The following is a 15,312-nucleotide window of genomic DNA, read 5'->3' on the forward strand; positions in this document are numbered from 1 at the left end:
TCCCCCCACATCTTAGTGTCATCAGCAAATTTGAACAGGGTGCTTTTTACCCCCTTGTCCAAGTCACTGATGAAGATGTTGAACAGTGCAGGCCCGAGGACCGATCCCTGTGGAACCCCACTGCCCACGTCCCTCTAGGCTGAAAATGACCCATCCACCACCACTCTCTGGGTGTGTCCCTCCAGCCGGTTGGCGACCCAACTGACTGTGTGGGTGTGGACACCACAGTCCCCCAGTTTCTTAATGAGAACGGGGTGAGAGACAGTGTCGAAGGCCTTCCAAAAGTCCAGGAAGACTATGTCCACTGCTACCCCTGCATCTAAGGATTTGGTGATCTGATCATAGAAGGCCACCAGGTTGGTTTGACAGGACCTGCCACTAATGAACCTCTGTTGGTTGCCCCTAAGCATGATCTCCCCTGTTGGCCCCTCGTGGATATGCGCCAGAATAATTTTCTCAAAAAGCTTGCCCAGGATCGAGGTAAGACTAACTGGCCTATAGTTTCCCGGGTCCTCCTTCTTCCCCTTTTTGAAGATGGGAACCACGCTGGCCCTCTTCCAGTCCTCTGGCACCACTCCAGAGCACCACGAGTGCTCGTAAAGCCGTGCCAGGGGTCCTGCAATGACCTCAGCTAATTCCCTTAGTACTCTAGGGTAGAGATCGTCTGGACCAGTTCTTAAAAGAGTTAGGCTCTTTTAGTTAGGTTCATGTTTAAATGCAAGGCCAAAGAGGGAGAAATCTGAAACACTAACTTGGACCCCTAGGCCGTGTTTAGACGTGTGGACGTTTGGTTCCGCAGGGACAACTTGTGGCAGTGCACCTTGTGCCACCACTAGTTGTCCCTGGGGAATGCCTGTGCCACACATGCTCTGCTGTTGGGCAGGTTACTCCGGGTGGGTTGGGGGAGGCTGGGGCCAGCCCCGGGCTGGTCCCAGCAGCCTTACCTGGGGCTGTAGCTGTATCACTCCTGCTGTACGGAGCCTAGTTGGCACTGGAGTGCGGCTTCGGGCAGCCAGGCTCTGGCTTTGGGTGGCACATACTGCTGCCTTGTGCACCACTGCTTTTTTTTTTCAGTGAGTTTTTTGACCTTTGGATATCCAGGGGTCAGAAAAACCCTCCACACTGCTCCCTTGCAGCACAGAGGATAGCTGAACATGTCGTATGTGGCATCATATAGACATGTCTGCTGCACCACATACCGCACAGCCACACTTGTCTGGACACACTGTAGAGGCTAAGGGCTGTATTGTGTCCAACTCTTGGTGAGTTTGCAAACGGGGAAAGATGTTGCAAAGAGCTGTTGCTCACCCTTTTCCCCACTGTGTGTAGGGGCTATGGGTAGACCTAGATCAGACTTTCCAGAAGAGCAGAGTATTTTGGAGATTGGGCTGACAGCCTTTTTTTCCTCAAGTCTGGGAAGAGAGGGGCCGTGTGTGATGCGGGTATAGTGCATGTTGCACTTCGGAAGAGCATGTAATTGAGAACATAGAAGGCTGAGCTCCCTAGAGTCATCATAGGACAATTCATTCGCCTCACTAACAATCCACTTGAGAACTCTTGGTGGCACAGTGCACTTTGACTGCTCCTGCCCTGGGGATGTATGTTAAAAGCATTTCCTTGCCTTCAGAGGCTTGGTTTTGGCATCAGCATATTCTCAGATATAGATAACTGTTTAGTGTTCTGGTCTGGGCAGGTAAAGCAAAGCGTTCCCCACTACAATTGTAAGGAGACTGGAAGAAAGCCAGACATGAGATTTTCTTTAGAATTAGACCTATAAAGTTTTCTTCAATGGCAACATTCACAGCTTTTAAAACATAAGGAATAATCTGTAAAATGTTAGTTTAAGAAAAAAAGCTGCACCAATAACACTGTTCTTGAAGTGCTATTCTGCAAGTTACTGAAATTGCTACAGATCCCTAGTTTACTTTGTGACAAGCCAAATGGGCTCCAGGACTCTGTCTTCACACCAGAGATACTTGCCAGAAACCAAACAGATGGTAAACTAGGAAGAAATGACCCTCGGCATTCTCGTTAGAACAGTTGGGAAAATTTTAATAGGCCCCCATTTGCCTTGTGCTGTATCTAATACCCTTTGAACTGCTTCTTTTTTTCGTTACAAGTCAACTACCACCACATATATTTTAATAGGGATTATCAAACACAATTTGCCCAGAAGATGTACCAGCCTTCCACTGCTAATTAGCCAACTTTAAATAATCACTGAGTTCTGGAAGAATTGGAAAGAAACACTGTTTTTCCTGCCAGTGCATAATTACTAATTAACAGGAAGATAAAATATCTGTATAGCAGTCATATCTTGGAGAATTTGTTAACTGTCAATTAAACTGTGAGTTGGTGCCAAATTGACGTTGGTCAAGAAAGTTTATGTTTGAGTGTAGTTTTAAAATCCCTCTCATTTGTAAACAGTCTGTACCAGAACCATAATGATAGTGAAACTTTCAAAGATAATGTCATGGCATTGTCAATTCCTGTTTAATGTACTTACGGCCAAATGTTGATCCTTGCTATCCTTATTATGAAAACTGCCTGTCATCTATCATACACATTGCCTAAAAACTTTGTAGTTTTATAAATGCAAGATAAGTTTTTGATTATTGCATGAATCATAATTGCCCGGACTTACCCAGCCCAGAAATGGAGTACTGTGTTTCCAAAATATTCTGCTTGCTGAAAAGGCGGTTCTTCAAATATACTATCTTGGTGCAGCTAGAAGTACTTCAGAAAGAATGAGAACTTGGAAAGAAGGTGATACAAAAAATAATTGATACATGTTGAATTTGTTCCAAGAATAGCCTTGTCAAGTGGTGGAGTTATGGTGACAATAACAGAAAAATGTAATGATTTGTAGTTGGTAAAGGTGATGGAATCAGGCCTGCATTTTAGTTCTTTGTAGCAACAAAAGCTTTAGTATAGTTTTCAAATGTGTGACTATACCCTATCTTACAGTAGTGAAATCAAAGATAATATGAGACATTCCAAATAAATGTGCCCTGTTTCTCTTAACTTGCATTTGTCCTGTTTATGTTACAAGGTAGTGTAGAGCAGGGGTGAGTAACAGTATCAGTCAACACTTGTCTTACAAGTGATATGGTCAGTTGGTTGCATAAATGGGAAGAGGGAAAACCATTTTGTGGAATGGCCCAGTGTTCATAAAGGAGTCCCAGAGTTTTCAATTGAGAAGGTGTTTGGAGACAATTTACGTAGCAAAATGTTTATTAGACACTAGTGCTTCTCCAGCATACATCTGTTGTTCTGCCTTGGGAGTCCGTAAATGTGGAAAGGTAAAAACTTTTAAAATCTTGGTGAGAATGTTGTTGAATTTTAATTTTTAATAAAATACATTAATAAAGCTTCAAAACTTGGAATGGCTAGATTTTTTTGCTGTTGTACATCTCTGAAGTGAGGATGGTTAGAGTAAAATGAAGAAGTAAATAGTAACATAACATTTATAATGGAGGAAGGCCTGTGATTTTTACAAGCAGTTAAAATATTATTAAAAATAGTAAAAACGTTTTTAGTTCATTACGTTTGGCATTGTAGTCACTGGAATTACCCCAAAATGCAAACTACAGGGTTCTTTATTGCTTATTTATTGGGGTAAGTTTGCTTACTCTAATCTGTAATAGCAAGATAAATGCCTGGGATATAAATAAACAGAAAAGTGAAATAAATATTTTAGTATGCTATGTAAATGTGACATACACAAAAGTTAGAACATAAAGTTGCCAAGTCAAGCCCTCAAAAGTTAAAAATTGCCAGAATGTGGATTCTTGGCTCTATGTTTTAGCACGCGCGCACGCACACACCCACGCGCGCACACACTATATATCATCATTGTACAATTTCTGACCCTACCATGTCTTTTTGACTACACACACTTCAAATTGCGCTAAAGATAGGATTCTTAATTTCATCATAGGTACAGACATCCTGGTAAGTAAAGACATCCAGACATAATGGAGCCCAAATTCTTGATTGGAATTCCTAGATACTACAGTAATGTAAATAATAGCACACAAGCATGATTGGGGGCATGGAGGTGAAAGGCATTTTTTTTCAATAAGTTCTAACAACACTTTGAGAGCTACATGTGTTTTTGGGTTGGGGTATTTAAAACTATATTCTCCACATGTGCTGTACAAAAATACAATTAAACCAGAAGCATGAACTTTAACACTGCCTATGTGTCTGTCTGCCTTGGTTTTCTCTGTGCTGCTAATTTCCATAGTGAGTGCTGTATATGTGTAGCTTGCAAATGTCCACATTTTATAAGTTTAAATCTGAAGGCCTGACTGCTTTGCCTCATCTCCACAAATATGTCAGATTTTGAGATGGAGTTGAAGGGAAGAAATGAGTGGAAATTAGTGTTCAAGGGAAGAATGAGATTAAAAATGTGTTACTATCTTGATCATCACCTGTCCTGCAGAGTGTAGTTCTAATTCTGTCGAGATTATTTTTTCTCAGTGTTGAATGATGTGTTATGCTTTGTATACTTTTAGGATGCAGTTTACAATAAAACATAATATCAAATTGTGCCTATTTTTTGTATGCTGGGTAATCCATTTTTTTTCTGTTCCAAACTCTGCCTAGTATAGTACCAACAGGTGACTGGCAGACTGTTATAAATAAATTTATTTGAGGAAGTAAGAAACATAGATTTAAAAATTCCATCCTGCAGAGACCTCAGCAAAAAGTGGGGAGTGATGCTTTCAAATATTGCTACCAAACTAGCCAACTTCCAAATTTGGTGTATTGGGTAACACCAATTCCCAGCAAGCAGTAGGCAAAGATGGAGCAAATATGCTGTCCAGCAGTCAAACTTTGCATATTACTATGGCTAAAAAACCTTCCAGGGCAAACTTTATATATGATCGCCCTTTTAGGCTAACAATAATGAAAAATTGGGATAACAGATAAAAAATTAAGCTCATACCCATCACTTTTAGCACCTATACATAATAATATTGAATTGAATCCTAATAGTTTATTAGGAAATTTTAATAGCTGGGAAAATATTGGTATAATACATTTTGGAAAGTCAGTCAATATATTTATGTCTTTTGAAGAAATACAGTGTACCTAAGGTGACATTAAAATCCCATTTTTCTAATACTTGCAACAGACACTTTTCAACACTCTCAAAGAAAGGAAATCTTTAGTAAATATCTGACAGAATTTGAGAAAATATTGGTCACAACTATGGAGCATATAGGGCTGTTGTCTGTGTTATACAAAGCAATTTAAATAGCTGTGCAGAAAAAAAACCCATTATTTATGGCAAGGTAGGCTATGGCATTGGATCAGAAATTAGTGTTGAAGAATGGGAGGTGATCTGGAACAATGGTCCTCATATATCCATCTACATAATAATAAAAGACAATTATGCATAAAGAATTGGAAGTCCTCATATAGTCAAGGAACTATGATATGATTGGAACAACAGAGACTTGGTGGGATAGGTTGCATTACTGGAGCACAGTCACAGAAGGGTACAAACTGTTCAGGCTGGACAAGCAGGGGAGACAAGGAGAGGGAGTTGCGCTGTATGTAAAAGAGCTGTATGGTTGCTCAGAGCTCCAGTATGAAACTGGAGATAGGCCTCTTGAAAGTCTCTCAGTTAAGGTTGGAGGGAAAGGCAACAAGGGTGATGTCCTGGTGGGTGTCTTCGATAGGCACCAGACCAGGAGAATGAGGTAGATGAAGCTTTCTTCAGACAGCTAGCAAAAGCTTCCAGATCACAGGCCCTGGTTCTCATGGGAGACTTCAGTCACCATGACATCTGCTGGGAGGACAAAACAGCAGTGCACAGGCAATCTAGGAAGTTTTTGGAGAGCACTGGGGACAGCTTTCTGGTACAAGTGTTGGAGGGACCAACTGGGGGCTGTGCTCTTCTTAACCTGAGGCTCACAAACAGGGGAAGAATTGGTGGAGAACGTAGAAGTGGATGACAACTTGGACAGCAGTGACCATGAGAATGTCGAGTTCAGGACCCTGATAAAAGGAAGAAAGGAGAACAGCAGAGTAAGGACCCTGGACTTCAGAAAAGCAGACTTTGACTCCCTCAGGGAACTGATGGGCAGGATCCCCTGGGAGGCCAGTCTGAGGGGGAAAGGAGTCCAGGAGAGCTAGTTGCATTTTAAAGAAACCTTACTGAGGGCATAGGAACAAACCATCCTGATGTGCAGGAAGAATAGCAAATATGGCAGGCGACCAGCTTGGCTTAGCAGAGAACTCTTCGGGAGCTTAAACACAAAAAGGAAACTCACAAGAAGTGCAAGCTAGGGAGGAATATAAGAGTATTGCTTGGACATGCTGGGATGAAATCAGGAAGGCCAAAGCACAATTGGAGCTAGCAAGGGGTGTGAAGGGTAACAAGGGTGTCTACAAGTATGTTAACAACAAGAGGAAGGTCTGGGAAAGTGTGGGTCCCTTACACAATAGGGAGGAAACAGAGGATGAGGAAAAGCCCGAAGTACTCAATGACTTTTTTACCTTGGTCTTCACAGGCAAGATCATTTTCCAGACTGCTGCAATGGGCAGCAAAGTTTGGGGAGAAGGTGAGCAGTCCTCAGTGGCAAAAGAACAGTTAGGAACTATTTAGAAAAGCTAGACATATACAAGTCCATTGGGCTGAACAGGACTCACCCAAGGGTGCTAAGGGAGTTGGCTGATGTGACTGCAGAGCCTCTGACCATTGTTTGAAAGCTCGTGGTGATTGGGGGAGGTCCTGGATACTTAGAACAGAGTAAATATAGTGCCCATCTTTTAGAAAGGGAAGAAGGAGGATCCAGGGAACTACAGACCAGTCAACCTCACTTCAGTGCCCAGAAAAATTATGGAGCAGGTCCACAAAGAATCCATTTCAAAGCACTTGGAGGAGAAGATGTGATCAGGAACAGTCAGCATGGATTCACCAGTGGCAAAGCTAACAGCATACTGGGCTGCATTAGTAGAATTGTTACCAGCAGATTAACAGAAGTAATTATTTCCCTCTATTCAGCTCTGGTGAGGTCACATCTGGAGTACTGTGCCCAGTTTTAGGCCCCCAATATAGAAAGGATGTGGACGCATTGGAGAGAATCTAGCAGAGGGCAACGAAAATGGTTAAGGGACTGGGGCACATGGCTTATAAGTAGAGAAGTGAGCTTATTTAGTCTGCAGAAGAAAAGAGTGAGAAGGGATTGAATAGCAGCCTTTAACTACCTGCCAGGTGGTTCCAAAAAAAATGGAGCTGGACTGTTCTCAGTGGTGGCAGGTGACAGAACAAGGAGCAATGGTCTCAAGTTGCAGCAAGGGACGCATAGGTTGGATATTAGGAGAAACTTTCTTACTAGGAGTATGGTGAAGCACTGGAACAGGTTATCCAAAGAGGTTGTGGAATCTCTAACCTTGGAGGTTTTTATGGCCTGGTTCGACTAAGCCCTGGCTACAATTATCTAGTTGGGGATAGTCTTGCTTTGAGCAAGTAGTTGGACTAGATAACCTCATGAGGTCCCTTCCAACCATGATTTTCTATGATTCTGTGATTTAAAATCCTATTTGAATGTTATCTCACCTAACTTAAAATTAAATGCATTTATGATATAGGAAGAGGCAAATGCTGGAGGGAGTATGGTCCATTGGAAGAATTCTACCACGTGTTGGACATTTGCCAGAATTAAACTGTTTTGGGAGAAAGTTGGCATCATGGTGAGGATAATAATGACAACTATCAGATAAACCTTTAGTGTTCCTATTGAACTTCCCTGAGAACTGGGCAACATGTAAGTGTTACAGCGAATTGCTCACTCATCTTCTAGTGGCTGCAAGAATTACAGCTGCAAAAGCCTGGAAGAGAAGTCTCACCCTTAGAATCACTGCCTTATTTCAAAAGTTTGGGATGTTTCAGTAATGGAAAACTTGTCCTATTAAGTCAGCATTCTACATGGGAAAATGCTTATTTGGAAATTTTCAGATTTCTCTTAAACCCCCCGCCCACCCCCAAACAAACAAAATTTCTCCTGCCTCTAAACCAGAAAATTTGAGAATTTTTTTTGAATATTGAAGTGCAAGATCTATGAGTGAACACTTGGGAATAAGTTTAGAATAAATGTAAAAGTAAAAGCGGAATAGATAAGAAGATAATGAGATTTGTGTTATCCAGAGTTATAGGGAAAAGAAGGGGTGAATTATTGTATAGAGATGAAGAAATATCAGTGGAAACATTAAGGAAGTGTTGGAGACTAAGGGGAGGAGAGGAATGAAACAAAACTTTTGTGGACATTGGTTTGGATTGTGGTAGTACTATTGATATATGATTAATGTCTGTCTTTGCATATATTTTGGGGGATGGGATATATTTTTTAATGTTAAATTTGTTATTTTATGGGTTGAATTAATTTATAAATATAAAGTTTTCAAAAATAGGCTAATAGAAGTGAGTTGCTTTTTTACAGGGTCAGCAATTGGCTTTGATAAACTTTTTGGGCATTCATTTGCACAACTAACATGAAATACTGTAGTTCTTAAAGCTTTTTGGGCTTTGAAGAACACACAGTTCTTTGGAATAAAAAAGATCTTATTAAAATGTACTGAATTCTTCTCAATTTTGGTACAAATATTTTAATTTTTCAGTCATTTCAGTAGGATGATGTGCATATGTAACAACTTACAGCTTGTCCCCCACTTCGCTGCGGCACTGGCTGCCTGCTATTGAGTGCCTGCCTGCTATCCTTTTGTGGCCTCTAGACCTCCCCTGATAGTCGCAACCAGTCCATCGGTATAATACGAACATAAACACAAATCCCTTGGTTGTTTAACAAAAACTCTCCCCACACTGGGTCTATAACTCATCCTGCATGCCGTAAGTCCTCCTTAGTCCTTTACTTGCATCCCTGTGTGCTGATTAGTTCTTCTCTGCAGCCATCCTGCCTAAGAGCTCCTCTTCCTGCTCCCTACAGGGCTAGACTGCCCATTTTTACTCCTCGTGCTGGGTTTGTGCCCTGGAGCACTGCCCCTTCCAGTCAGGTGACCTTAACTAAGCCCTTTGGGCTTAATGGTCCACCTGCTTGTTGTGGTGCCGCTAGCTCCTGCTCAGCTGCCTGCTGGCAATTTTCCTTAAAGTAACGGAAGCCCCTGGCTCCCTGTTACACCCATGTCCTCAGAAATGAAGCAGAGCAAACTGGCTCTTCTCCTTCTCCACTACTGGGGGAACAGAGAATTCAGACCTTTTAAACTTGCTGGCTCTGTAGCTTGTATGTGCATACTGCTTATGCAAATCAACCCCCTCTCAGGCCGAGTTGTCCAAGAGCTGTGCTCATTTACAGGTGCTGTTTGAAAAATCATCTTTGATCACTTAGGAAAAAAGACATTTGAGGCTCTGTTCTGACTGCTGTTGCTGTTCATGGATGTCTCTCTCCCCACCCCCCTGGATGGATTATCTAGATACATTTCTAAGAAACTTCTTCTAGCAAAACACAAAACAGGGCAAAATTCACTAGATTTCAGGATTTTTATCAGCCCAAAACTAAGACTCATTACTGTGTGTCTAATGATGGTTTCCAGGATACAAAACTCTCTGGGGTGGTAGGTTGAATTCTTCAGGGTAATTTTGGTTTGGTTATTCAAGGCTGGCTTTCTGGTGTCTAGATAGGACCCTTTGTGAAAGCATGTTTGCCTAACTATTTTTTCCCCATCATTATTATGTCTTAAGAGTAAATAAGTAAGGTATTTTATTGGTTTGGCTTTAGAAAGAAACCATCCTGGATATCTGAGTTGTTTTTGTTTTATTTTATATGTAATATTAATATTTAAGGTGAGTTAAATAAAGGTACTGGATAGATCCACATGTGTGTTTTGAGGGGAACACAGTTTTAGTCAAGTTCCCCTCTTCTACACTTCCTATTGGCTGGCATATGCCTCACACAACACAGTGCGCTGATTGCTTGCACTCCCAATGTGCTATGTGTCCTCATGCAAGGTGTGGAAGTCCTAGACACTGCACCTGAGGCCTGATTCATTAACATTCAGTGTCCTCAGCTTCTTCAAAGAGGAGGGGCAGGGCTATGTGGATTATTTGTCTGATGTGGTTCAGCTTGGTGTGTATGAAATAAATAAAGTTCCACTGCATCATAGCAAACCCTGTCTACGATAATAAACTCCCACTTCTTGTGGGAGCGCTACTTCACGGTCAGGGCGGCTAGGGTCTGGAACCAGCTTCCAGGTCAGGTGGTGCAGGCTCCCACCCTGGGGGTTTTTAAGAGGAGGTTGGATGACCACCTTGCTGGGGTCATTTGACCCCTGTGCTCTTCCTGCCATGGCAGGGGGTCGGACTAGATGATCTGCTCAGGTCCCTTCCGACCCTAGAAACTATGAAACTATGAAACTTCTAACAATCTCAACAACAGGAAATGATTTTTTTCATCATTATGCTACAGTAAATTGACATGTCCTATTACAGAAGTGGACTTTGCTCTTGGGCCTATGGGGACTTGTTATAATGAAGTTGTACTATGAGTCCTGTGTACATGAGCATTAGAATCTGCAGATGCAAACTACATTTGGACAGAGCTGTTAAGCATATGTTCAGAGTGCATTGCTGGCATTACTGCACCAAAAGTAGAAACAGAAGCCGGTGTAAGCATAGAGTTGTAAGCTTGTAAGTGGAAGTTGGCATTAAGAGATCTGGAAGCTATGATTATTTTAAAACAAAAAAATACTAAGTTACATAGTCTTAAATAAATCAAACTGAGAATGCTGTTCAGCTTAATGAAGAAATTAGAATAACATTAATCTAAATGTCTGTTCTTATCATCTTGTTGCAAATCCTTTTCATAGCCTTTACAATAAAGTTTATGGTTACTTTCTGGCTGTGCAAAGACCAATTAATTACATATACTGATGCTTCATAAACAACAAATTGAACAAAGAAAAAATAACGTAAGTGTAATTTCTGAGCAGACCATCTTATGCTTATTTTATTAGGTATATAAAGAAATTATATTGTTGTTTCTTGAACATGCTCAAAGAAACCTTTGTGTAATCTCTTAGAAATCACTTTTAGTTTCCTGATAGGTGACCACCTTTGCAAAAGAACAGCAAGTAACATGGAAGCATGTTATTTAAATGTTATAATTTCATTTTATATATATACTTACTACATGGAAAATAATTTACATGCACACACGCCCATTAATTGTATATAATTTTCCATGCAGCATTTTTTACGTCAGCATATTTAAAACATTTTTAAAAGAGTTCTCCAATTCTAGAGCTTCCGAACACTTATTCTGAAATTTAAAAATTGCTGCATGGATACATATGTTAAAGGATTAAAACAAAAGAGGAATAAAACCCAATTGGGCTTGTAATCTACATAAAAAGGATTCCTTTTCATTATTCAGTGTTTGAAATAAAACTGAATGTAATGCTTTAAACTAATTTTCTTTTTAATTTAAAATTTTTAAAATTCAGGATATTAAATATAGGGTTTGATTATATTATATAAATCCAAGTAATTCACTAATCTCCATCTCTCTTTGGCATCAATGGGAATAATCCAGTTATTCAAGCCAAAGGTGATCTGTAGCCAAACAATCTGGCCCTTGCGTTATAATCAAGCTAGGTCAGGGCTTGGATGGGAAAGACCCTTGAGGCATTTTGGTGATACAGGAAGTCTGTCCAATAGCCTTCATTATGACAGTGTCTCCTTTAAAGAAGGTTGATAAAGTTACTTCTAATATTAGCCCTTGTGAAACACTATGTTGCTGTTAGTGGGGATTATTTTTCTGAGGAGATGTAAAGCCAAACTACTGATTGCTTGTAGCTATGAAAAGATCTCATGTTACTTGTCACAAGACAGTTGGTGTTGGCTCCAGTGACCTAGCCAAATTCTAACTTTCATCATTTTACTGGGATAATTTTTGCTGTAATTTCTCCTGTAATTGCAATTTTAAATGTATTTATCACTTAGAATGGATGCTGAAATCCATTTTAGAGCTCCCTTTTGGTGGTAGTGAGTAATTGTTTCTTGTATATAGAGGGCTTTTTTAGCTTTTGTAGTTAACAGTGCTTTATCACTGTAAGCAGTTACTGGTTTTAATAAGAATGGTGGAAAATGTAAATTTCTCTATCACAATAATACTTTATCAGACATAAGGCGCGAGGACATTTTACATAACAGATTACTAATAAAGACAATATTCTGCTCTTCCAACATGTTCAAACTTTTTATATATCCGTATTTGAATAAAGAGCAGATGAAAACGTATTGTGACATTACAGACATACTGCAGTCATACAGCATCACAGTCATTTTGACATTCGTTGGCTTGCTGTGAAGACTGAGGAAAATGAATCAATAAGTACTGACAACATTAGCTGCTGGATGAAGAATGTGAGTGGTAATGAGATCTAGGTTAGAAAAAGAGTCCTTCATCAAAATGGGCAGAAGTCTTAGTTTAAAAATGTAATTTATGTTTTGTTTAAATGGCAACAATTTTTAAAATACCCTATCTGTCTGCTCAGCATATGTACTGTGTTAAACTCATTACTTTATCCCTCCTGGTGGTACTTTACTCTCTTTAGATTCCTCTTAATAATAGTTTTGATTGGGGTTTTCCCCTGACAATTACCATTTTAATTTTATCATTGAACAAGTAATGAGTAATAACGTAGCACTGGCAACCAACTTAATAGTATAAGTCACTTGTACAGGCACCTTTGAGATAACCTGTGCTTAAGAAGAGCAAAGATGTAATGAACTACAAAAATACTTAGCTTGATGTTGTCAGAGTTCACCTCAGCTAAATTGCGATCTCCTATGTAAAGGAAAGCTGCTTTAAGTTGCACTTTGCCCAAAGAATATCAAAGATATTCTCTGGCTTCTAATTGTAGCTTGGCTAAAGATTTAATTTGAATGCAAATTTCAGATCTGGACCTGGGTCTGTCTTTTTTCAAATATTCAAAAAGTATAACTTACAGATACGAATTACCTTTTGTGTAGTATGGGACTATATTTTTTGTGTGTGTGTACAGCTGGCATACTCTGTACTATTCAAAATGCAAAGGAAGTCATGGCAGTATTTGGTAAATTTGATATTGGTGAGCTCTTGACATCCTCAAAAAGAGGAATTTTCAAAGATGACTGTAGTCGTCAGCCTCTGCTCTGGATGCCCTTGCATCCCAAACTCTACATCCCAGAGCCTCAAAGGTACTCAGGAACTGCTCTGCCTTTTAGTTCTTTAAGTCTTCTGTTTATATGCCAATAAGTCACTTCCGAGGCTGATAGGAACCTACATTTCTGCTTGTGGATATGTTTGCCCTACAGCTAATAAGCTGTTCAAAGCCCCAGCTCAAGCTGAATCCTTGAAGTACCATTCCCAATGTATCCCTCTGTCTGTATCACCAATGGAGCATTATCCTTCAGATATCCCCTAAGGCTACATCCAGACATGCAGGGGCATGAGGTTTGTGGCACTGCAGACCTCTTTATGATGCCACAGACTGCACACAGCAAACATTAAAACATGCCCCATGCTGCAGATTTGCAGTGTGGGGGGGGCCAAAATTGGCTACCGGGATTTCCTGGTACCAAAAAATACTGGCACAAAAAGCAGCATAACGCACACACAACAAGTGTGCACTGGCATACATGGAGGCCAGGCCGTCCATAGCAACACTCTGGCTGCTGGCCAGGCCTCGGTGCTGCCTGACCTGTGCTCCTGTTGTTCCAGGCCACGAGGTAAGACTGTTGGGGCCAGCATCAGTGCTGGCCCCATCCCCTACTTCGTGGCTGAAGAGCCAAGTGAAGCTGGGACAATTTGTACCACAGCAAAGCACATATGCAGGGGTGTGCACTGTGGCAATTTGTCTGGATGTGACCTGCATGTCTGGACGTGACCTAAGAGTTGTTACGCACTGGGGATGTGGAACCAAGGATTAGTCTCTAGTCCTAAATTCCATGGACATTGTTGAATTTCTCAGGTTTTCCCTGTCATGTTTTTCTCTCAGAAGGTGGATACTGTTTAATTACAGCCCCAAGCAAAATTACCTTTGTGCTAGAAGCATCATGACTAGGGACAGACATTACACATAAACCAGTTTAAGTGATTTAAACTGGTTGAAACCTGTAACAGAATAGATGTTCAGTGCCCATAAACCAGTTTGAAAATGGCTGAAACCTGTTTGAGATAAACCTGGTTGAATGCAATATCAGGCTTAACTGATTTGGGTCAAACCGGTTTATGCAATGTCCGTTCCAGAGCCCTGGCTGGTTTAAGTTAAACCAGACTCCCGCAGCATCTAGGCATGCTCTGTGGGCTGGGCGGGGCTCTCTGCTCCACAGCAGGGCTGGCCCCTCCCCTCTGCTCTGGGGCAGGCTGTGCTCAGATGCCGGCCTGCCATGGCACCTGAGGCAGATTTCTCCCTCAGCCCCCTCCCCTCCCCCACTGGCAAACCCTGGGGAGCACAGCTGCTGTTTGCCAGCCCCAGCCTCACTTCCATGGCTTGCTTGCAGACAGGCAGGGACAGAGTTAATTGCTTGCTCTGTCCCCCAGAAACCCAGGGCTTTGGCTTTGGCTTCAGTCTCTGCCTCTGTCTCAGAGCAGGAGAGAGGAACGCTGTGACGGTGACAAGTGTTGACAAAGACCTGACAATCATCACACATGCTAATTAAGAGTTAAGAGAAGTTGCAAACAGCTTCACCAAAGAATGCAGAGAGCTACATTTACATTATAAAGCCTTTCTGAATGCCTGACTGTAAGGAGACATTCTGTCCTCAGGATTGGTAAAACTAATTCTTGTCTTTCTGGTAGACATTTTAAGTTAAACTAAGCTGTGTATTAGGGGTGTGTGAAATGGGCCATATTTGATTCGGATTCAGATTTGGCCTGAATCGCGGACAGTGATTCAGTTCGTTGATTCGGATCGCTGTCTCTATTCTATTTGGCTGTATCTGAATCTTAAAATTCAATGCTGATTCAGAGAATCAGCGATTTGGCCATAGACACATCTTTAAATGTTTTTCTATGTACCTAGAGGTACCAGGCATGGCTCAGGAGTACTTCCAGTCCACCTCCAGGTCCACTGCCGAATGCGTGGGGGACCTTCCCCCCGCACTCCCCCAGCTCAGCAGTTGGCCGTGGGGGATCCCGTGTGCCCTCCCAGACCCAGGAAGCACCAGTTTCAGAGCCAGGCAGTGGGGGGAGGGTCCCTCGCATGCTCCATGGCAGACCTGGAAGTGGACCAGAAGTGCTTCTGGTCCACTTCTGGGTCTGCCGCCAAGCATGCTGGGGACCCCCCCCCCCCCCCCCC

At 41.5% G+C, this 15,312-nt stretch overlaps 1 protein-coding gene across 1 annotated transcript in view; it reads left to right on the forward strand.

The window, feature by feature from the left end:
- The window catches only part of RELN (reelin), a gene marked incomplete at its 5' end in the record, with an annotated part of 668,605 nt that overhangs the window by 105,044 nt on the left and 548,249 nt on the right, over positions 1 to 15,312 (forward strand). The gene's annotated exons all lie outside the window — the stretch shown is intronic.

This window comes from Gavialis gangeticus, unplaced genomic scaffold (assembly GCF_001723915.1).
Source record: "Gavialis gangeticus isolate Ggan-Ray unplaced genomic scaffold, GavGan_comp1, whole genome shotgun sequence".
Taxonomy (NCBI): domain Eukaryota; kingdom Metazoa; phylum Chordata; order Crocodylia; family Gavialidae; genus Gavialis; species Gavialis gangeticus.